This window comes from Pseudopipra pipra, chromosome 18 (genome assembly GCF_036250125.1).
Source record: "Pseudopipra pipra isolate bDixPip1 chromosome 18, bDixPip1.hap1, whole genome shotgun sequence".
Classification (NCBI taxonomy): Eukaryota; Metazoa; Chordata; class Aves; order Passeriformes; family Pipridae; genus Pseudopipra; species Pseudopipra pipra.
In genome coordinates this window covers 11,837,012-11,859,296 of record NC_087566.1, presented here as the reverse complement: position 1 = coordinate 11,859,296, position 22,285 = coordinate 11,837,012, and the positions used below count along the sequence as shown (strand labels likewise).

The window sequence follows — 22,285 nt, the reverse complement described above, 5'->3', positions numbered from 1 at the left end:
GGAGGTGGGGGGAATGAATTTTGAGGAAGTTTTCTGTCTGTTTTGAGTCATCTGCCTGTAGCCATGGGAAGATTCTATTTACACCCTCAAGTAATTCTGTGTGAGTTACAACTGTCACAAAGCAGGAGATGTTTCATTTTTGTCACCATTCTGAGGGAGTTTGTTAAAGCCAGGCTAAAGAGAATCCTGATAGAGCTGGGTTTTGTGAGGAAAACTCGTCTATCAAGTTGAAATAAGCAGTAAAATGGCAGAGACATAATTTTTTCAAAACCATGTCTCAACAATATCTTATCTTCTTCTTTCGAAATGAAATACTTAGATTGCTGCAAAATAATGTGTATTTCAAGCTGAACATACATCTGAATTTTTCAAAGCAAAATTCTAGTGACTCAATAATAAGTATTGAGAGGAATTCTAATGGGTTTGAATTAAATATTTTTGTTATATCCATGTTCTCTAGAAATAGAACTTTATTGTGAATCTGCCCTTTATTTTTATTTTTGGAGGGGAGAGCAGTTTCCAATCAAGGTGTTACTCAAATCTGTAGTGTTTTGCTGTCTCATGACTGTTGGTGGCCATGTATCCATTGATTCTTTGTATACTCTGTTTATAAATTTTGATTTCTGAATCTACTGTGCTGTAGCAAAAAGCTCTAAGCTTCCCAGTACAGCTCAATATATATTAAGTCAGCATAAACAGTCTTCAGAATCATATCAGAAGTGAGAAATTATTTGTCCTTCATTCTTTAAATTAGCCAACTCAGACTGCTGAATGCCCTCTGCCTTGATAAAGTTTTCTCAGATGAAAAATCTTTGTATCTCCTTAGGAACATTCAGAATGAAGCAGTTAATGTGGCTGATTACAAATTGGGAGTGACACTTCACAGAGGAATTCCTTTGTCCTCCCACTTTCAAGAGGATGTCCACAAGAGTGGGTGTGTTCACCTATTTGTCTATATATTGAGATATATAGAGAGAAAACTTTTTAAAAGGTGCTTACATCAGCAGAAAGCAAATCAGTTAGAACTGAGTTTTGATGCACAGAGTGTGAAACTCAGATTATGTGAAGTGCAGATGAGTTCTTCCAGAGTACTGACAGCTTTCATCTTCCCACATGAACATGAATGCAGGAGTTCCATCTTCCTGAACCACGTTGCAGTCTTGTGGAAGCTGATTGACATCTGTCAATCCTGCTCACTACTTGAACAGCAGGGAGGCTGCTTTTCTTCCAGCAGAACACGACAGCTGAGTGCTCTTATCTCACAGGGCCCCATGTCCCACAGAGTCTCAGGAGGGAAGAGATACCAAACGTTCTGGTTGCTTATGCATTCAGTTCTACGAGAGAGGAGGTCACCTAGTCCCAGTCAGAGATGAAAAACTCAGTTTGCCTGTTCTCTGAGAGTTTCTTCCCATTAACCACAAGTCTGCAAGATCACAGTGGGGCAACAGTGTGTTCTATCCAGCCATGATGCACAAAGTCCAAATTAACATCCAGCCACTGAATATGCAGAGCACACGCATGAGTAACATCCCATTTTATCTCCTGAGTGTCACTGGGAGCCCTGATTGATTGATGCTGTTTCATTGAGACTCCTCTCAGGGTTTTCACTCAGGGAAGCTGCTGTGCAAACATCAAGTGAAAGCAGTTGCAGCCACAGTCAGATGGAGGCCCAAGAGTCCTTCTGGGAATCTGGGTCTCCAAATTCTGCGGGTGTTCAGTTCCTGCAGATGTTCATATAGTGATCCCAACTGAACAATAAATGGATGATGACAGGGAGAGAAAAGGCAGGGGTAATTGTATATTTGTTGTGGAGGGAGATTTGAAACAGATCAGTTGGATCATGAATGCAAAGCAACAAAAAGAGTCTCTGCTACATTTGCCAGCCACACAAAACACTCTGTGACTTTTGTGTGGATGCCAGTCATCCTTTTAGTCTCGAAATGAGACTGCCTTGTTTAGTCATTCATTGCTTTGCTCAGTGCCTCAGTGCTCAGCAGGAAAAAAAGTCTGAATATTTACATGTCAAGCGAGAGGAAATGACCCTTTCGAGTTACATAACTTCAGCACAACTGTGAAGATCATAAATAACAATGTGAATTGCTTTCTCTTTCGTTCATCTAAAAGACTTGTGTGATTTCAGCACTATTCTGAGATATGAAACTTCTCTGTGAAGTTTAGATTGGTAGCCAGAACTGCCTGTAGAAGAAAACTGGGTATATTAAAACATGCCAGGGTAGGGCACAGTCAGATGGGTAAATGATATATCTGAACCATAGTGAGCTGCAAGAGCTTGTTCATTTAACCAGCAAAATTGCATTCACACTAGAAAGATTTCACAGCTTTAATTATATTTTTGGATTAATTAAAGCAGTAAAGCTTTCTAATGTAGATGAGCCCTTGTTCATCTCATTTCTTTGCTTCCAGCACACACAGTCTATCAGATCTGCAGCGGATTTTAGACACCCTTATTTTGTCATTTTGCACACAGCTTAGTGGGCTCCTAATGGCCTCACGTGGGCTCGTGTTAACTTTTGCCTTGCCATTTTCACTCCATGGCTGCACACTCGTTATGGCTCAGCTCACACCACAGCAATTCTTGGAAGCACATTTTCTTAGGCTCTCTGGCTTTCAGGCATGGAGGGGTTTTATTAGCAAATTTGGTACAGTACAATCAGCATTACACTTGGAATGGCCTTATTTATCTTCTGGTTATGGCCCCTGGCTCTCTGGGATGCAAACAGGTGCTCACATACCTCTTCTCCTGTAACAGGATTTGCATTCTGTCCACACCAGCAATTTTACTGAGGTGACGAATATGAGAGATGGTCCTGACACGTAGGGCCAGTGGCCCCAGCATGTTCATAATGGCTTTGTTTGTTTCAGTTTGTTTTTTTCCCCCCTTCTTTTGGCCCAAATATGGGGGTTATGAAAAAGATAACAAGGATCAGATGGTAGATAAGAGATTAGAGTGCAAGATAGAAATGTATACTACACATATGAGGTGGTTCATGATGGCCAACATGTTGTGTATTTGCTCATCCTCGGTGGGTTGATGTTTTTCACACTTGCCATCACACTTAAAGGCCCTGTCCAGTTAGGAGCATAAAAAATAACACTTTTGCTGCACCCTGTTGTAACAGTTGAGTAGCATAAAGCCATTTTTCAGGTCATGGTTTAGTACTGAAACAGTCACTATGCCTCTCCAGTTTCCATAAAAGTTAGATATTGGAGAAGGAATGGCAACCCCAAGAGTTCTAAGTTTATGATTAAGGTCTGCAAGTCATAAAACTGGATTAAAATCAGAAAACTTTTAAATGAATAATTTTAAAGATCGTGAAAACTTTTAACTTTCCTTCTTTAAAAATTGAAGTTAATAATGTCACAAAATTCTCTGGAAACTTAATAAATTACAACAGGCTTCATCTTAAGTCACAAAAGCTTGAAAAAATATTGAGGCACTAAAAACAGTCTTAAAAAATTTTAACAGTAGAATTTGTCCTATGAAATAACACCAAAATAAGTATTTCTGCAATTAAACAGTAGCAAATGAGCTAGTTTGAAATGCAAAATTGTTGCAGAGTCAAACAGAACTCTGCCCTCTGGTATCCTGTGGACAACTTGGCAATGAATTATAAAGTTTATGCATGTCCTGGTTTATGGTACAGTTCCTAAGGCTATACTGGGTCACTGAAGTGTTTAATGTGTGCATATGTTTGTCTGATTTAATAACAATCTGCTGAGAAGTAAATAAGAAGTTGTGGCCCTGGATGGTTATGGACATTCCTGTTAATCACAGGATTAACAATTTGTTGTTTTCAGCTGAGCTGCAGTTGTGGATTGAGTGATTGTCACTCAGTGAAAATGCAAGGGAAAATATTTAAACCATGTATTGATTGTTAAAAAACAAACAACACCATGAGAAATAAAAAAAACCACTCCCTGGTAAAAAGTATTTGGATTTAAAAAGACAGGGCATTAGTTATTCATCCATCTATGCCTCACCAGACCCAGGAGAATCATAACAGATTTGCAGGATACAGCAACTTGGCCCTTCTGCCTCCTCAGGGAGCATCCCAGCATTCTCCCTGGGAGAGATGCAATCACAGAAAGCACACAAAGGCAAAGCTAATCCTGTGAGCAGGAGGGTGAACCCAAACCACAGTCAGGTTTTCCTTATAAATGGTTTCTCTCAGTTAGAAACGTATGTGGCTGGTGTCGCTGGGAGGAGTTAAAAGTACTAAAATATTGCAATTTCAGACAACAAAAAGGAAGAGTGGCTCCAGCCAAGTCACTTCTACAAGATCTGCAATAGCTGGGTTTTACTTTTTAATAGCAGAGTCCCAATACTGATGACACACAGGATTAAAAGATGGGAAATATCTCTGATTGCAAGAGGGTGGACAGTCTTGTATAAACATTAAATGGATTTTAGATGTAACGAGCACTGTTTTATGGCTTGAGTTCATAAATGCAATGTGACAAAGGGTCAGTCTGGCACATATGGCTCATTTACTGTTAAGCTGTAAAAAGAACCTAGTAATAGCTGGGTTTTATAATAACTGAAACCCAATGGATGAGTGGGTACAGAGAATTGACTTCATAATCTGAATGTTGCTTTTGAATGTTATTGAAAACAATTATCATTATTTGACTCACTAGACTCTATTTACATGTTTTGAGTTTTCCCTTTGGGATAGTTCCCTGGTTTGCTATCACACACCACTGACTGGTGGATGTTAGGCTGCAGTTAATAGCTCTGCTTTACATGGCAATATTATTTCAAGTACCTGAATGTAGCAGCAGCAAAACACATCGTGAGTTGTGGCTGTGGTCAGATCAATACATTCACACAAAATGAGGAGAAAATTAATGTTGTGCTGTGAATAGCTCTAAGCAGAAAAATGCCTCTTGTAATAAGGAGCAGACTTAATAATCTGCAGCAAAAACACACGAGTAAAGAGCATCACAACCCTGTGAGGAACATAAGGGAGCTTTGCTGTGTTATCAAAATCCCCTGTATCTCTCTAAGGAAAAGCAGGATTTACTCCATGATATGCTCTTCTTAAGATAATAGAATAGCAGCTATAAACAGATAAACATCTAGGTGTAATAGATTTGTGTAGTCAAATAGAACCAGGCAAACTACAGAGTCTGGGTTGGAGTCAGCCCTTTTCTCACCATCTCTCTGCCTCCTGGGTGGGAATTGGGGCTGGTGGGGAAAAGCAAGCAGGGAAATGAGTTGCCTGCAGTCGAGGCACTGATGTCTGACTGCAGGGAGCTGCCAAGGGCTGGCAAGGCTCTGAGCTTCTGTGGAAAGGAGAGCTCATGGCCAATACCTTTAAGCACAAGTGGTATTTGTGATTAACGTGCTTGTGTCTCGGGTGGAGGGAATGCAGAAGCTATGAGACAGAGGGACTGATGGGAACAGGAGAGGCTGTTTGTGCTGAAGACTGAGAGGTGACCTGAGTGAAAAGCCCAGGATGATGGAAGGGACACCACTCAGCTCTCATGCAAAGTGATCTCTTCTTAACTTGTAGGAGGAGACTCTGGGAATGTGAGACAGCAAAACAAACAGCTGTATGGGAAGACTTCCTGGGCTTTGCTGCTTCCCTTAATGGATTCAATCCAAGAAATAGAAGTACCTGAAGTACTCAGGCCTGACAGTAACACTTAAATATCAAAACCAGCATGAACTGAGAGATGAAAAGCTGTGCAGCAGTGCTTGCTGTGAGGGAACAAACTGCTACCAGTGCATTCATTTGTACCTTGTCTTTCTTTTGCTGACATGTTTGACCATAATGTCTTTTGACATAAACTTACTGTTTGATACAGTTTTCATACAGTTTCATACAGCTTTTTTGTGACTGGGAGGAGAATTTCTCTCTCTGCAAACAGATAGAAGGCAGTTTTGGGCTCAGGTGTGGTAACAGGCTGCTGTTTCTGACAGCATCTTTTTGTAAGTGCTTTAGCAAGGACTTAGCAGGGCAGATCTTGGAAGATGCAGTAAGAAACATCATTTGTTTCTTCAATACTGCGATCCCTATAAACCAAGAAAACAGTTCTTTTTCTTACTACAACTATTAGAGCACTCCAAGGTAGGACTCTGCTGCTTTAATTTAGATATCCACAGTACAGACATCTCTAGCTGAGCTGGGCATACAGAGTGCTTTTATAGCCCGTGGAGAGAAATAGGGAATGATTTGTCTTATTCTACAGTAAATGTTCAAAGTGCCATATAAGTCATGCTTTAGAAGTGCTTATGTGTCTCTAAGGACTACTAAGGTGTGGTAGATAACCAGCTGAAGCCTTCTGAATTTAGCCATTTACAGGCAGGTGAGGTGAGCCCCTTCCCCTGGTCCTCAGGGAACAGCAGGAGCGCTGCTGGCAGTGCCTGGCCCTGCAGACCCCATCGGAGCCACGTGTGCCAGCTGCTGCCCTCAGCACTGCCCTTTCCCACAAGGTTCTCTCCTGCGTTTTCTCTTCGAGCTTCCCTGGAGCTGCTGCCCCTCACACACCACGTGGTGCAGCTTTTGGTCTTTCTGACAGAGCCTGTATTGTTTGCTGTCCCTTCAGGGCCCTTGTTTACCTGCTTTAACCCCATGATTTGTGCCCCATAGCCACGGATTATGGGATTTGGTTGTGCTCGGTGTACTTTCATCTGCCAGGTTTTTAATACATCCAGATGACTGCACAGTATTTACCTCAAGTCCAAACCTAGCAGAAAAGGGCATCTTCCTTCTCATGGCCCAGCCTTAGGCTGCTCTGCTTTCATCTCAGTCCCAAGGGGTTTCTCAAGTTTATTTATAGAGGAGACAAGTGCTGAGCTTGGTTTTCTGTTTCCTTGCACCACACGGTCATTTACCCTAATGAGAACAGGAGTCCAACTGCTCCACAGCCAAAATGAGGACTTGAGACAGATATTATGGGCCAGATTAAGTTCTAATTGCATTTCATTCTGGATGAAGTACCCCTCCTTTTCTTTTCACTCATACTAGCTCCGTTGCAGTGTGGCTTCAGGGTTTCCTCTGTCCTGTTTTTGTGTTGTGGATTTGTTCCTTGATTGCAATGTGATTTCAATAATATCCGTAATTGCTCAAGTTTCAGTAGCTAACTGTGTTAATTGAGGAGCTGGACAGATGGCTCAAGCATCTGATATTAAGCTTATTGTGCTGAAACGATGTAGCCATCAGGATCTGAAGTGTTACCATGGGAATGCTCTTCCAAAGGCTACTGAGTGCTAGAAGCATTACGTGGTGACACTCTGCCAGGGCTGGAGTGACATTAGCTTTTAAGAGATAAAAAGAGGCAATAAAGGGTCAGCTTAAAAAATCCTTGGAGAAATGGTATGATATGTTGGTCTCCTCCAATCAGCTGCTGTGTAGTTAACCAAAGATTCTTTGCACATGCACTCGACTGGGAGTATCAAATAATTTGATAAACCTTTGTTTCTGGAATAAAATAGAACTATCATTTTATAACTTTCATTGTAGACTTCAAATTGAAATAAAAAGACCTTCGGGTCTTTTGAATCCTGTGCTCATCTCACTGGAAAGACTTTTCAGTGACCTTCAGAAAGGGAGGATGGTTTGGCAGTTAAGAGCTGGGAGGTCATTTCAGTAAGATCCACAATTGTTCAGGTTTCTGTAGGTAACTGTGAACTGAGAACTTGGACAGAGGACTCTTACCTGAAGCTTACAGTGTTGAAATTCTGTAGACATTGTCCTCAGAGCAGCATTAAACTCCTCCTACTTTGTATGACTTTGGATGAGTCCTTTCACTTCTTCGTAGCAGAAAAATTGAAATTTAAGCCAATACATTTTACCTTATGGTTTGGGTAGGCTGAGGACGTTACCTACCATGCTGATGGGAGGAATTCCTTACATGCTTACCTTCAACAGCATATCCAGACAAGAGAGTAAATGCAGTCCCCAAGACCCTTCAAGCCCATAACCCCCATAGACCTTCCCTCTTCCTCAGGGAGAACAAGGGATTCCTGCACACTGTTGAGTGCCCTGTTCCTGAAAAGGAGATCACTAAAGTTTGTTCCCTGCATACCCTGCCAGCCTTTTCCTTCTGCTTCTCATTTGAAGGACAGTTTCTGGTTACACAGAGCTGGGTCCCCTTTAATTCCACGCTGTGCAAGCAAAGGGAAGAGGGCAGATGCACTTTAGGAAAGGCACTTCAAGGCACTGGGATGCCCACTATGGAGAGCTGCAATTATCTGGTCATCCTGATATGTCAGAGGAGTTCCATCCCCTCTCACAGTTCTCTGCCTTTGAGTTTTTCCCTGTGGGGATTTTCTGTGCTTTCGGGGGCTCTGTTGAAAGCTCTTCAAGACTAAGGGATGTTTTTCTCTTGGTTACAGTGAGCTTTTGAGCCAGTCTGTAACTAATGTCTAAACCACCTCCTTCTCTTCCCCTGGTGTTCTTGTGTGCACACGTTGCCATTTAATCTCTCATTCAACCTCTTCTGCAGAGGAAAAAAGTGATAAACGTGGACCTAACACTGCAGATCAACTGCAAAACCCACCAATGGCTTCAGTAGAAGAAATTCAGTGGTTTTTTCCTCTATTTTTGTGAGACTTACATGAAATGAAGACTAGGGCATGTGTTTGCTTTGTTATGTAGAGTAATTCCCCAGTGTGAATATATTTACCATTTATCATCTGTTCATATACATAATGCAGATGTGTAGCTGAGTTTTCTAGTGCACAAAAAGTTTTTCCTTTTTTTTCTTTTTAACCTTTCAGCTGAAAAGATGTATAAATATAAATCCCATCCGCGGATGCAACATTCTAAGTGCTGCATATTCCCAAACCCCTCCAGCAGCTGGGCTTTATATTCCAGGTCATGTAAAATTATTTTTCTTTTCTTGAATTTCTCTGAATTTCTAGGTATGATACCCTATGGGAAATTGCAGCCAGCCCATGAGAAATGGACATGACACAACATCATTTCCAAATATTGGTGGGAGGTTTTTTTGCCAGAAACTTCAAAGCTGCTATCTTTCTGAAAAAATTACCCTCTGTTGAAAGGCTGGATTGAATGGAATGAGGTGCACTCTTGATGCCTTCATTTCTGGCAGAGCTTTTAAAAACAAAAAACAGGGCTGTCCATGAAGGTCACTCACAAATAGACACGTGTCTGTTTAACAGCCACATGTTGTCAGTAAAAATGCAAGTTACAGGAAGGGAAAAAGAGAAAAGAAAACCAGTTTGACTATTCCATTTTCTCCTAAAGTGTGATTTTATTGTAATGCTTTATCTCGTATTTGCTACTTTTCCATCACTGGGCACTTTTTTAGAATCTGTACAGTTGTTTTGGAATTTAGAGTGTATCTGAGATCTCTAGAAAATCTCTCTCTAGAGTATAACCCTCACAGTAATTGCCTGGTCATAGGAAAAGCCATGAAGAGGAAAAGGTCTGTCTGTCTGCCTGGGGCCTCACCACACATCTCTCACCAAGCCAGCACAGTCTGTGTTTTTGTGATTCCAAAGAAACCTGGGACTGAGTGTCTGTAGGCAAGAGATGGCCATCTGGGCTTGCCATTTTTATTCTTTCTAAAGTAGCAGTGCCTTCGTGGGACTTGTAGCTGGAAGGAAATTTTAAAACTGTAAAATGAATCACACTTAGGCAGAGAAGGAATATACGGCAGCGCTGCTCGAGGCAGGGGCTGGAACAGATGAGCTTCATTTTCACTGTGAAAAAGTCCTTTGGTGGCTAAATGCATCTGTGAGTCGGGGTTATAGACAAATCCTAGCCCTGCTGAAACAAGATGGGAGTGATTTCTGACTGGGAAACATGAACTGAGGGCAGGACGTGGCGTTGTTTTCAGAGCGATTTTGTTCTGCTTATAAAGCGCTGCCCGCAGTTTTGAACCATGAAAATTAGCAGCAAAACCACTCCTGCTGAAATGAACCCAGAGCTGATCACTGGCTCTAGGCCGTTCAGAGCAACATTTTCTTTTGTTCCTTTGCTTTGAGAGCGTTGTGTGTTGCTGATGTGAATTCCTGACTTTTCAAAAGCTGTACACACGGACGAGAGGGCCTGAAGTGCCCAACCCTTCAGATCTTATGCCTTGTCTGAAGAGCAGTTTCAGTCAAAAAGTAATTATACACAAATGGCAAGCATTTGTTCCACAGAACAGATCCTTGGTGAACTTTGAAGTGCATCTCCTTTTTTTACCTAACAGGCAGAATGTGTGGGGTTTTTTCCCCTCTGCTGTTATCAGAAAAGAACTAATATAAGGAATGTGCCTTCTGTGCTGCCCATCTTTATCAGAACTATTGGTGATGTTTCCAAAGTATAGAATACTCTTAGGTAAAAAGTAGACAGCTGGTTTTTGGATATTCCAGGACAGTCTTGCAAAAAGGGCTGTCTTTCTTCATAATGTTGTGGGTTAAATATTGTTTCCCTCAGTATCTCTTCCAACCTCCTAAATAGAAGAAATTTAAGAAATATTCTAAGTTTCTTAAAATCTCTTTTCTAGCCAATAGATGTTGCATACATGGAGGGGAATGGAGGCATGGAAGTGGGTCAGGTGCTGACTTCACCACCTCAGTGAGACCCCTCACTCATCAGACAGAATGTTAAAATCAGCAGCACAGGTCAGTCCTGCCAGCAAAGACAGAAGTGGACAATAGGAAAACTGGGAGCTGCCTCATTGAATCCCAGGGCTTGGAAAACTGTTCCTGGCATAACACAAACTTTGTGCCACATTTTGCTCAAGGCTGTAGCTAAAGGTAAACTGCTGTCCCAAATTTCATGATAAAATCACACAGTGGTCTTTACTGAAGCATAGAAAGACTGTTCAACTGTCTCTGCAAGTTGCCCAGTGAAAATGCTGTGCCAGAATGCAGAAAGCCAAGTTTTTTTGGTTTTCTCAATATTACAGTGTTGGAACTGATAATGCAGCTGGATCATTAACTTCAACAATGTCAGCATGTTCTCACCATTGCATTTGCATTAATTAGTCTACATATTATTTAACAGCACACTTCTCTTAGATGAATTCACTAATGTACTTTTTGGCTCCCACTATACAGAATGCCTCTGCTTCAAAAGTAAGCTATTAAATGCTAGAAAAGGTAGGAAGAGTTGTGGAAAAACACACCAGTGTGTTCACATTTGAAGAGAATCACACAAAGACACTGAATGATAACTTTCCTGAAGGAATCTCTTGCTGTTTGCTGTGCAATAGTCTTTGTTTCTACCTCATGTGCAGGCAGGAAAGAAAACAAAAACCAGAATAACAAATCCAGAGGAGGAGTGAATGTTCATGGACCTGAAAAGTGAGATGAATTAATGGTTGCAGGCAGATTGTTTTAGCATAAATTAAGACACTGTTCACAGTCCAGGAAAGGAACAAGAAAATATGCTGAGTATAGATCCTTACAGCTGCTCCCTGTGTAGTAAGGACTCAGCTTGAACTACATCCTGTTGGGATAAAAATGCAGTGTCTGTGGGGATTTTATTCTAAATCTTTTTTCATAAATGTCAGAGTTGAGAGGAGCCTCTAAACTTTGTCAGGAGTTACAAATGTGAAATAGGATACTTTAGTTTTTGCCTCATCTCTGCGCTATCTTCTGCTCCTGAACTCAGCCTGGCATGTTAATAACCAATTGACATGTAATCAATCAGAAAACCAAATAATCTGGGGACTTTCCAAGGAGAATGTTGGCTTTGAGTTTTGGGGTTCCCTTTTCTTCTTCTCTTCCCCCTGGCTTTTTTTGGAAGGGAATATAGAACTCCTGTGTTGTATGCTGTGTGGTATAAATTGAACTGTAAAAAGCCAGAATAGACTATAAATGTAGGCAAGTCCAAGGCAAAGAAATCTGAGAGCCTCCACATCAGACTTGTTAAATTGCTCCTTAATGAAGTAATTGTTTGTTGGTGGAGGAATGTTTCTGTTTGTCAGATCTCTGGGTAGATAAGGGGCATTAACATGGGGGGAACTAACCTGTGCTGGTGGCTGATGTACAGTTTGACCAAATACAGGATGGAATAGAAAGGTTACATCTTTACATCATCAGAGCTCTCTTTTAAATATAAATCTAAAAGCTTACTCTTTTAATACCCTTCTGAACTTGTAGCTGCCTATAATGGATGAGACAGTGAAAGCCACACTTAAATATAAGAGCCCAGATTTAATGTGTGTTACTGACAATGAGGTCAGGCAGATTTGACTGAATTCCATTTAGAGCTGAACACGAAACCCCCTGAAGTCATTTTTATGATGTCATTCAACAGGTTGGAATTGTGCTTTAGATAAAAGGACTGCTAGGACATCTTCTCTGGGTGTGTTTAGAAATCAGAGCTGCAAATAAATTTTGCTTTTGAATACAAGAGGCATGTACAAATTGATCTTATTCTTTGCCAGGGGTCAGAAGTTCACTCATGAGTGGATATCCATCAAATATGGTCATGTTAGGCAATAAAAGAGTGAAGGAAGCAAGAACTTAAGGCTTCCCCTACCCATGGAATAGAATGGTTATTCAGTAAGAATCAAATTAAAACTGTTGTATTGATTCAGTTGGTCTTGTAGAATGGAATCTTTTGATATTGATATTTTTTAACTGTAGTTATATCAGCAAATGCAGGCTGAGTGGGTTGCACAGTGAAAATGTTTACTGCACACCCATGGTGTCCACCACCAACCATTGGTGAACATCAGTAAGCACTTCAGACATTGCACATGTGCCCTAAGTCTTGATAATGATTTGGAAAAAAAAAATATTTCTGTCTTGTAGCACTGATGAGAAAATTCATTGTCTTTGATGTCATTTAAGGCTTGAGAGATGCAGGGATGACGATGATTTCCTAACCCAAATTACTCTCTTCTTGGTCTTGGGTCATAATACACTTCCCTAAGACAAAAAGTGCAGAATCTTGTCTACTACTCGTGGTACCAGGTGCAAAATTAATTGTCTCATTAACCTTGATCAGCTTGTTGTAGCTGTGAAGGTGCTCTGAAGATTACAGCCCCTTTAGCCTGCAGTCATAAATAAGCACCTACCACCCACTGCTGCAGGGCAAACTTTCCTTTACTAGCACAGAAAATGCATTTAGAGGAAGGTTTTGTAGACTATTTGAAGAACAGAATGCCTGCAACCTTCTGGACATGCAGGTGCTTTTGAAGAGGTAATTCCCCTGTTTCCCAATATCTGCACACTATAAACTAGAATTTGCTTTAATTAACCTGGTGCTGTTATTGTCAGAGTGTGATACTTCTTCTTAGCGTTATCTCTCTAGAGTATATGCAGAAAACTGCTTTCTATAATTGTTATTATTATGTTACCAACATATTTGAGAAATGTTTTGAATCATTCATGCCACTCTCAGCATGAGAATATTCTCACTTTATAAATATTCTCTGAGTTCAGCTTTCAGCTCCCATTAGTAACATGTTCTGTAATACACCTTTTTCTTCGTTGACATGTCTGCAATTTTGTTCTCCTTGGTAAGAAAAATGCAAATATTGACATCAAAATATTCTGCAGTATGTGAAATGAGAACAGATGAGATTTTCGTGCAACCTTGGCTTATGATATTTTTTGTAAGTGATAGTTAAAGACATGATACAGAGATACATTTGAATGTTAGCTAAAGAATAGAATTATACTTATGTAGACATATCTTTGCCACCTTTACCCCACCTAGTCTGGGGACTGATAAAAACTCTGCAAGCCACCCTGTCCAAAATTCACCCAAAATTCTCAGACTTGTAGCCTGCAGCGAAGTCTTGTGCTTGGTGCTGTGTGGGCTCACAATAATTTATTTTGTTAGCTTTGGCTCATCCACACAAACAACTACAGGCTGATGGCTGTGTGAGATGTGGATATTTATCCAGTTGGGATTGGTTGCCTGTTTGGTTTCTGTTGTGATGCCCAGAAATACAGTGGTGAGGGGTTGGGTGCATTGCTTGGTGGCTGCCATTCATCTCAGAGACCTTTATATTACATTTATACCAAACAGAGCTGGGATTGCAGGGAGGAACAGGCCCTACAGGAACTCCCCCAAAATGAGGTACACCACTCCAGCACCTTCTCAGTGCTTGGTGGGTGTAGCAGAGGGATGAGAGGAAACTGGGAGAAGGAAAGATTCGAGTTGCAGAGCAACTCCCAGGGAGCTGGGTGAAGCAACTCTAGGACAGAAAGGTTCTCAGGCTGAGTCAATATTTGAGAGGTGTAATAAACACTCACAAAGATTTTTTTTTTCTTTTTTTTTTTTGTTCTCCTTCTCTTCCTTAGGCTGTGTCTTTCATGCTTCAGCTCTTGAGCTGCACAGCACAGAATGTGGTGTGTGGGAGGCAGAGACTCCATGACTGAGCTGCAGTTTTAAGTTATGTATTGCCCATAAATGGTTATTTTCTGGGGCTTACCATCTTCATTAAGAATCACTTTGAGCTGAACATTCCTATTAATCAGCTTGAAGCTGACTGTTTATGCCTCTAAAAAAAAAAAAATCCATTTTGCTCTTTCTGAGTTTTTAGGTTTGTGTTGAACCCTTTCAAAAGGAAACCCCTTTCAAATCTTTAAAGAAGAAACCACAAACAGCATGTTTGACTTCGACAGAATTCTTCTTTTTTTGAACTATTCCGGATCAAATCATGAGTGGTACTGTGGGAATCAATAGCTTCATAAAATTACTCAAATCCAGAGTTAGCTGAGATTGCCATAAAACCACTCATTATGTAACAATGGCCATAAAATGGCAATTATACTATTTCATTCTGAGTTTTAATTATGTAATTGCAATGAGTGTGTTGACTGAATTCTTAGAATGTGTAATGGTTTTAAAGAAAATATTATGATATTTTAGCTCATGTTCTTCAGAAGTACTTTTGAATGACACCAGAATTCACGTGCTTCCCCTCCCCTTCCCTGTATGTTTTATTTTTCATCAATGGGGGAGGTTTTTCAAGTGAAAACACAGTGCACATTGGATCCAGCTTTCACATGTGGATCCTCCTGCAAGTGCTTATTTCCACCTTTCTGTTTTAAAAGGAGCTTGGTGCTCTGGAACACAGGCAGATCATGCAGAATAAGTACATTAAAACTTAACATATAAAAGAGACAAATTCCTGATAAAGAGGGGAAATTTTAAGGCACTGAACAGAGTGTTGATATGGTCTCCTCTGACATATCATTGCAATTCTACTCATGTTCAAGAAAGATGAGCTAAAGTCAGAAAAGGAGCAAAAGAAGATTACTAATATAATTAGGAGAATGGAAAATTGATCACACAGGAGGAAAGTAGGGGCTGTCTCATTCTTGTAGAACAAAATCTGAGTAGGAGCATCATTGCTATACAGAAATAAAAATGGAGGGAGAGAGGAGGATAATGGTGATCCAAGAATAGATGGATACAGAGGAGGCATTTGTACTTTCAGCCTGGCAGTGCAGAGCCAGGTTCCCATCCCCAGAGTACTGAGGTGTGGGAGCAGCTGCTCCTTCACAAGAGAGGCCAGATTTTTTTCAGGTGAACCTCAGCACCCTGATGGAGAGGACTCATGGCTGTGGTGCTTGAGACAAGAGAATTGACCTTTTGAAGCTGTGACAGGGTAAGGGGGCATTTCTGTCATCACACGCACTGCTCATCTACACCCTTTTTAAACCATTTTAATTCTTTAGTTAAGATTCTGTACCATCTAATTCAGTCCAATTTCTTTCAGTCAGAATTCACTGGACTATGCAAGACCACTTTAAGGACCCTGTGGATACTGGGTCTTTTCTGGGTGGTCCCACTAGGGAATAAGGTTTTCAGCTCAAATAAGTTTTGCTAAAATAAACTTTACTCTGTTTTCTTTTTGTTGGAAAATAAGATAGGTGATCTGGAATTACTTTGAATGCTGTACCACAAATAGTTTGCGTTCATCAGAGTATGTGTAACTAAAGACTAGCACAGAATTCCAATCCTTTGAGATCAATGCTGAGGTCTTGGCTGCATCAGGGGCAAATTTCGTGCTTAATATAACTAATGCATCTTCTGAATCAGATGATATTAATAAGCTGAATATCTTTGGGACAGGAGCTGTCACTTGGTATATTACTGAACAATGCCTGTCATGCTGGGGTTGTAACTTGATTGAAATTGAGATCTGAATGTAAAATTTTAATCAGAAAAGCTTGGTGGTTTTTCTTCCCTCACAATTTATACCATTGTTCAATACATTTTTCTCTAGCATTTTAGCCTTTTTCATTTGGCAAATATTGATGGCTTTTCCAGAGCTTTAATGGAAGTAAAATTGTCATGAAAAAAACCAATAATTGCATGCATTTCTGTAACAGTTACAAGCCAGAATACTTTGTTCCAGCCTTTTTAAAATCTTCTATGCTGAGTCAATCATAGTTTCTCTGAATTGTAGTAACATGCAAAAGCACTTGACTATTGCCTGTCCTATTAAGAAGATTTAGCTGGAAATGTTGATTTTATAAGCAAACATTGCACACAGGCATCACTAGGAAAACTTACAGGACTGATATTAATGGTTCTGAGCTGTGCTAAAAATTATAATATCTAACTCCGAAGTATCCTTGATGCAGTAATTCTTATTCAGACAGAACTCAGAAGAATGAGCAGAAGACTTTTTTTCTTCTTTTTTTTTTTTTTTTTGTCCTGATGTACTCTGATCAAGTCCAAAATTTGTAATGGTATTATCACACAAGTCCAGTATAAGCAATATCAGCCCTGTATAGAAATGTATCAAATTAATTTTGATCCAGCACCAAGGTTTTTTTTCTTAGTGAGAAGGCATAAAAAAGATGAAGGGGAGAAAAAATTAAAAGGAAAGGCCAAGGTAGCCAAGCTCATACTGAATGTCCCAGCCCATCTATCTGTCTCTGAGTTAATTACACACACATAGAATCAGCTGGGTTGGAAGGGACCTCCGAGATCATCAAGTCCAACCCTTGATCCAACTCTGCCGTGGTTACTAGACCATGGCACTGATGCCACATCCAGTCTCTTCTTAAAAACCTCCAGGGACAGAGAATCCACCACTTCCCTGGGCAGGCCATTCCAATGTCTGATTACCCTCTCTGGAAAGAATTTCTTCCTAATATCCAACCTAAACCTCCCCTGGCACAGCTGAAGACCCAGCCCTCTTGTCTTACTGATGGTTGCCTGGGAAAAGAGACCAACCCCCCCCTGGCTCCCCTCTCCTTTCAAGTAGTTGCAGAGAGTGAGGAGGTCTCCCCTGAGCCTCCTCTTCTCCAGGCTGAACAGCCCCAGCTCCCTCAGCCTCTCTTCACAGCACTTGTGCTCCAGTCCCTTCCCCAGCCTCGTTGCTCTTCTCTGGACCTGCTCCAGCACCTCCATGTCCTTCCTGAGCTGAGGGGCCCAGAACTGGACACAGCACTCCAGGGGTGGCCTCACCAGCACTGAGTCCAGGGGAAGAATCACTTCCTTGGACCTGTTGGCCACACTGTTCCTGAGCCAGGCCAGGATCCATTGGCCTTCTTGGCCCCCTGGGCACACTCTGGCTCCTGTTCAGCTTCCTGTCCATCCAAGCTCCCAGGTCCCTTCCTGCCTGGCTGCTCTCCAGCATACAGGTATCTATCACTCCAGTAAGAGTCAACTAAAGCAGTTTTTAAAGCAGCTGCAAACGGAGGAAGGCAGCAGTGCCCAGCACCACCTCTGGCAGCTTTGGGCTCCCCTGACCTTGTACCAAGCCAAGCCGGGAGTTCCCAAGCACGAGCTACCGAGTCTCTGCTTCACTTCAGGCACTCACAGTTTCCCTCGGAGCAACAACTTCCCTGAGCAAAGCAGGGAGAGAGAGGAGGGCACTCCCAGGGAATGACTGATCATGCTGTCACACGCCTGGCAGTGCCGGGGGAATGCACAAAACTCGTTAGCCTGTCTGGAGTTGTGCTGCTCCTCTGGAGCTGAGCTGCTCCTGCCTCGCACTCCCTCTGCTCTCCTGCATCGTGATGGGTTTCGGAGGCTTTTGTCTCACCCTTTTGACAGCACATATGCAGAGGCATTACATTATTCATTCTCTGTGCGTGATATTCCTCTTGTGGTTTGAATATTTGTAATTAGAGCAGCTCCTGGGCACAGGAAGAGGCAGTTTGTACATGGGGGTTTTCAGCGGTTCGTTGTATTGTAGCCACGTACCATCTTCACAGAAGAAGAGAGTGCTTTTATGCATGAGAACGTTCCAAGTCCATAAAATATTAACTTTACTATGAAAGATAGCGCTATTATCTTATATCTATATGTGAATATGTAAATCTATACCAGATATACATATTCACAAAACTGAAATTTTCCTAAAAGATGTGCAATGGAGGAAGCTGCTCGGACAGACAGTCCAACTGGTTCCTGTTATCCTGACCATAAAGACCTGTCTGGTTTCACTGGAAGCTTGCTCTCACAGGATCACTGCTCATCCTAAGTTTCTACAACTGTAGGGTAATCAATGACACCTACCAATGCCAGGGAAAACCTCAAGGAATTAGTGTAATAAATCAGTGATTATAACAGAGGTGACAAACCTATTACAAAGTAAACCATGACATCTTATTTTTCCAGGTCTGATGACTAATAAGGAATCTATCTCTTCATATTCCAGATTTTCTCTTACCTCTTGTCTGTATATGATTTTCTTTTCTGCTGATTGATTTGTGTACTTTTGGCCATGTTGGGATGACGAGACAGTGACATCTGGCGACCAGTTCTGTGCATGCATTTTATATTTTGCTACCTCGCCATGAAAGTTACCCCAAATTCTGGTAATAACTGTAAGAAAACCATTATATAAACAGATCGATTGTTTTCAGTGAGAAAGACCTCAGCAGGTGCCATGAAGTGCATATGTGAACATGACAATTTTAGCCTAATCTGCTGGAGAACTAAATATTAAGTGGCTGCTTATCCACATTGTCTGCCCATTGCCACCAAGCTGTCCCCAGCCAGGTCCCACACTTCCCCCATGGGCTGGGACCTGTGTCACGTCTGCTGGGGGCTTGGCCTGAGCTGTTGACTGGCCAGACATGTAGAGGGCTGTGTGTTATTTTTAGCTGTGGAGGAAGCAATCTTTGAAACAGATTGCTGGCTTCTCTGTGTATCTCTTCACAAAAACAAAGCAAACCCCCCCAACTCCTCAACCTAATCTGCCGTCACAGCTTTGGTGTTTTTTTCCTAAGTGGGCTGCCAGCAGGGCTCCTGCTAATAGTGTGATGCCTCAGCAGGCTGCACTTTCTGGACCTCTTAATTTCATAAACAGAAACATCAGTGCCTCACCTCCCTTCAGGCTGGGAAGGGGATGTTTATACTGTCTCTATCAGCACAGTGCTGTGGCTGCTGAAGCTTTTTCTCTGCTCCATCACACCACTGCTTCAGCTCTCCAATGTTCCTGGGGTTGTTCTGATGATATTGGAGAATAGATTGAATTTACCCAGAGATTCATGAATAAGAAAGAAATCAAGAGCAATAAAGTACAGAGCTGCCTCTTTAATCAAATGGGTTTCCTGCATTGTCCTGTAAGGAGCTGAGGATAAATGGCACTGTGTTGGGTCATTATCCTCCTTGGCACTGCTACCAGTGCTGCGAGTCAGGATAAACAAGGCTGTTGTTCTGGGAAGCAATTTGACCAAATGCTTCATTATCCCCCCCACACCATTTTCTCGGCTCCTCTGCATGGCTGGATATCTCAATGAGACCTGTGGCACCCACTGTGGGGAGAAGCTGTGATGCTCCATCCTCTCCTGCTGCCATTTGAGGCTTTTTCTCTCAGGTGACAGAAGTGGCTCCGTGGCCTCAGTCACACCAAGCTTGGCTCAGTGTGTGCACATTTGGGGTTAAACCCTACAAGTCCTGCCCTAAAAGGGATTTTGGGCAGAGCCCTCACACAGTAACAGCCCTCAGGCTCCTGCTTGAGCCTCCAGAGCAGCACTGTGGCCCTGGGGACCCACTGGAATGCTGGCAGGATGGATCCCAGACTCCTCCAGTCCAGGGCCACCTGTTTAGCACACACACAACTAAACCATCTTCTTGGTCTGCTCTCAGAGCCCAGCCAGGCTGGCAGCAAAGGTCACAATCTTTTCCTTCCTTCCTTCCTTCCCTCCTCTGTCATTCCATCATCTCGTCTGGAAATAAATTTAAATCATCATAAATTACTTCTCAGTGCCATTAGTACCTCCACTGGGGTGGATAAAGTGCTACAAAATTTACAAGACTAATTTCTTTACATATTGGTTCTTTCTGTGTTCCCAGCTCCTGCAGGGTTTTGTAGATATGAAAATTATGGTTGATCGGTTTTGGAAGTAAGTTTTAATTATTAATATTGTAATAAAACTATTATGGTGATTTTTGGAGTTGTTAAAGATATTTTCAGTTGTTGTCATTTTCCTAACTGTACCACTGGGTAGAAATAAGAATGGTGATTGCAACCCCCTGACCTGGTGGGAGTAACCTGACAAATAGTAACATTCCAAAGCTTTTTTTCAATCTTTCTTTTTTTCTCCCCCATCATCTGAGCAAAGATGTATTTTTCCATAATATAATTATAAAACATTCATAAACAATAACGTTTTCCTTATTGTAAGTGGTACATTTTAAATTACATTTAAAGCATCTGAAAGTAATTTATCCCAGAGCTGCATGGTGTCACTTGAGAAAAGAAAATCAAAATTGCTTTTGAATTTGCTGTGACTTCAGTAGTACTTGTAATGGCAGCTCAAGCTGCTATTCAGAAAAACAGAGTCCCTGAGCATCTCGAGGTGTGATGTGTGTATATGTAATTTCCTCAGCTTTAAAGCTTCACTGCCTCATTCAGGTGTCTCTGGTTCCCCTGACCTTGTGAATATTTTAATGTTGTACTTTCCAGAAATGACTATTGCAGCTGCAATTGAACATTTTAATTTGAGTGCTGTTTTGCAGTGGGTAATGCTATAAAGCCAAATTAGACAAATTACAATGTATGTTCATAGAAATTAATTGTTCCTAATGATTTCCTACCCAAATATATATTCCTTTCTATGAACGAAACGGAAAGACGGTTCTTTACTCTGGCAAAATGTCCATATGTTTGTGCAGATCTTAATTTGCAGTCTCATTATAGTTCTGAATTATACTAAAATGTATAACTATTATACTTTTGTGGACTTTTTTTTCTTCTTGACTCTTTTGCTCTCCCTGCTGCCCACGGATGGTTTGAAATTACAGCTGGTTTACTGTTCTGTTCAAGTTTGCTTTGATACTGTAGAAAATGATCTATTTTTTGATTGTGGCCGTGAGAAATCTGTTGGCTGTCTTCAGTAGAATAAATAGTTTCTATCCTTAAATCTCCACTTTGCATAACATTTGTATCCACAACTCCAGGTAGATGTTACATTTCAGCTCATGAAGTGCTGCAGGTTCTGGGCAGCTAGGGAGCTCAAGTAGAAAATATTTCTTCTGCATCAGGACACAATAAAATATTATGAGTATGGATCTGTTAAAATATAGATCCTGTTATTTATGTGGTGATATTTCTCTGGCAATATAAGGCATTCACTCCACATTCTGATAATCACTGAAATCACCAGCCTGCATCACTTCTTCAGGGTTCATTTGTTAAAATAAATATATTTTTTTGTGCTTTGTTGTTTTTTTGTTTGGTTGGTTTGGTTTATGTCGGGTTTTATTTTTTTAATCTAATGAATATTCTTTATGCTACATGTATGACATTAAAAAGGCCAGTCTTGTTCAGATAGTCCTTTATTAGATCTTGTGCTATATCAATGTGAGACCAAATCACTAAGTATGGAATATCCCAGAAAACAAAGACCTGAAAAGGCAGAGGAGTAACAGCAATAAACTTTTTGTCTTTCAGGAGTACAGAGACCTTGAGAGCAGAGCATGAGCTTCCCCACCAGGAGGGAACACAACCCCTTGGATGGCTCAGCCTCACACACAGCCCTGGGGAAATGTGAAGGGGAGGACTCAGCAAAAGCAAAGGGTTCACTAATGTGAAATCCCAGCAAGAGGAAACACATGCCCTTGAAAAAGAGGTGGAGGAGGTGCTGCAGTGGTAACTGGTGCAGAGAAACAACAGGATCCACTCTGATTTCACACTGGGAAAGATGCTGATCTCATGCACTTTGAGGAGTGCTGGTAAGTCCTGAAAAATTTGCTGTGATTGCAGAATGATGACTCTGCAAAGTGTTTGATTGTCACGGGTAACATCAGCCCCAATGACAGAGCAACCTGGTTTAACCCAGTTTAACCCTTCCATCATCTGACAACCTCCTTCCACCCTTGTCATCTGGCATGGAGAGCTGGAGGTGTGTTACCAAGGGGTA

General features: G+C 41.3%; 1 long non-coding RNA gene across 2 annotated transcripts in view; it reads left to right on the top strand.

Annotated features, from left to right (window-relative positions):
• Positions 1-22,285, top strand: part of LOC135424216 (uncharacterized) — a 138,159-nt gene that overhangs the window by 16,681 nt on the left and 99,193 nt on the right. For both annotated transcript variants that reach the window (XR_010435117.1, XR_010435116.1), the window contains exon 3: positions 21,817-22,097. This is a non-coding gene — a long non-coding RNA (uncharacterized LOC135424216). The remainder of the gene's footprint in view (positions 1-21,816; positions 22,098-22,285) is intronic.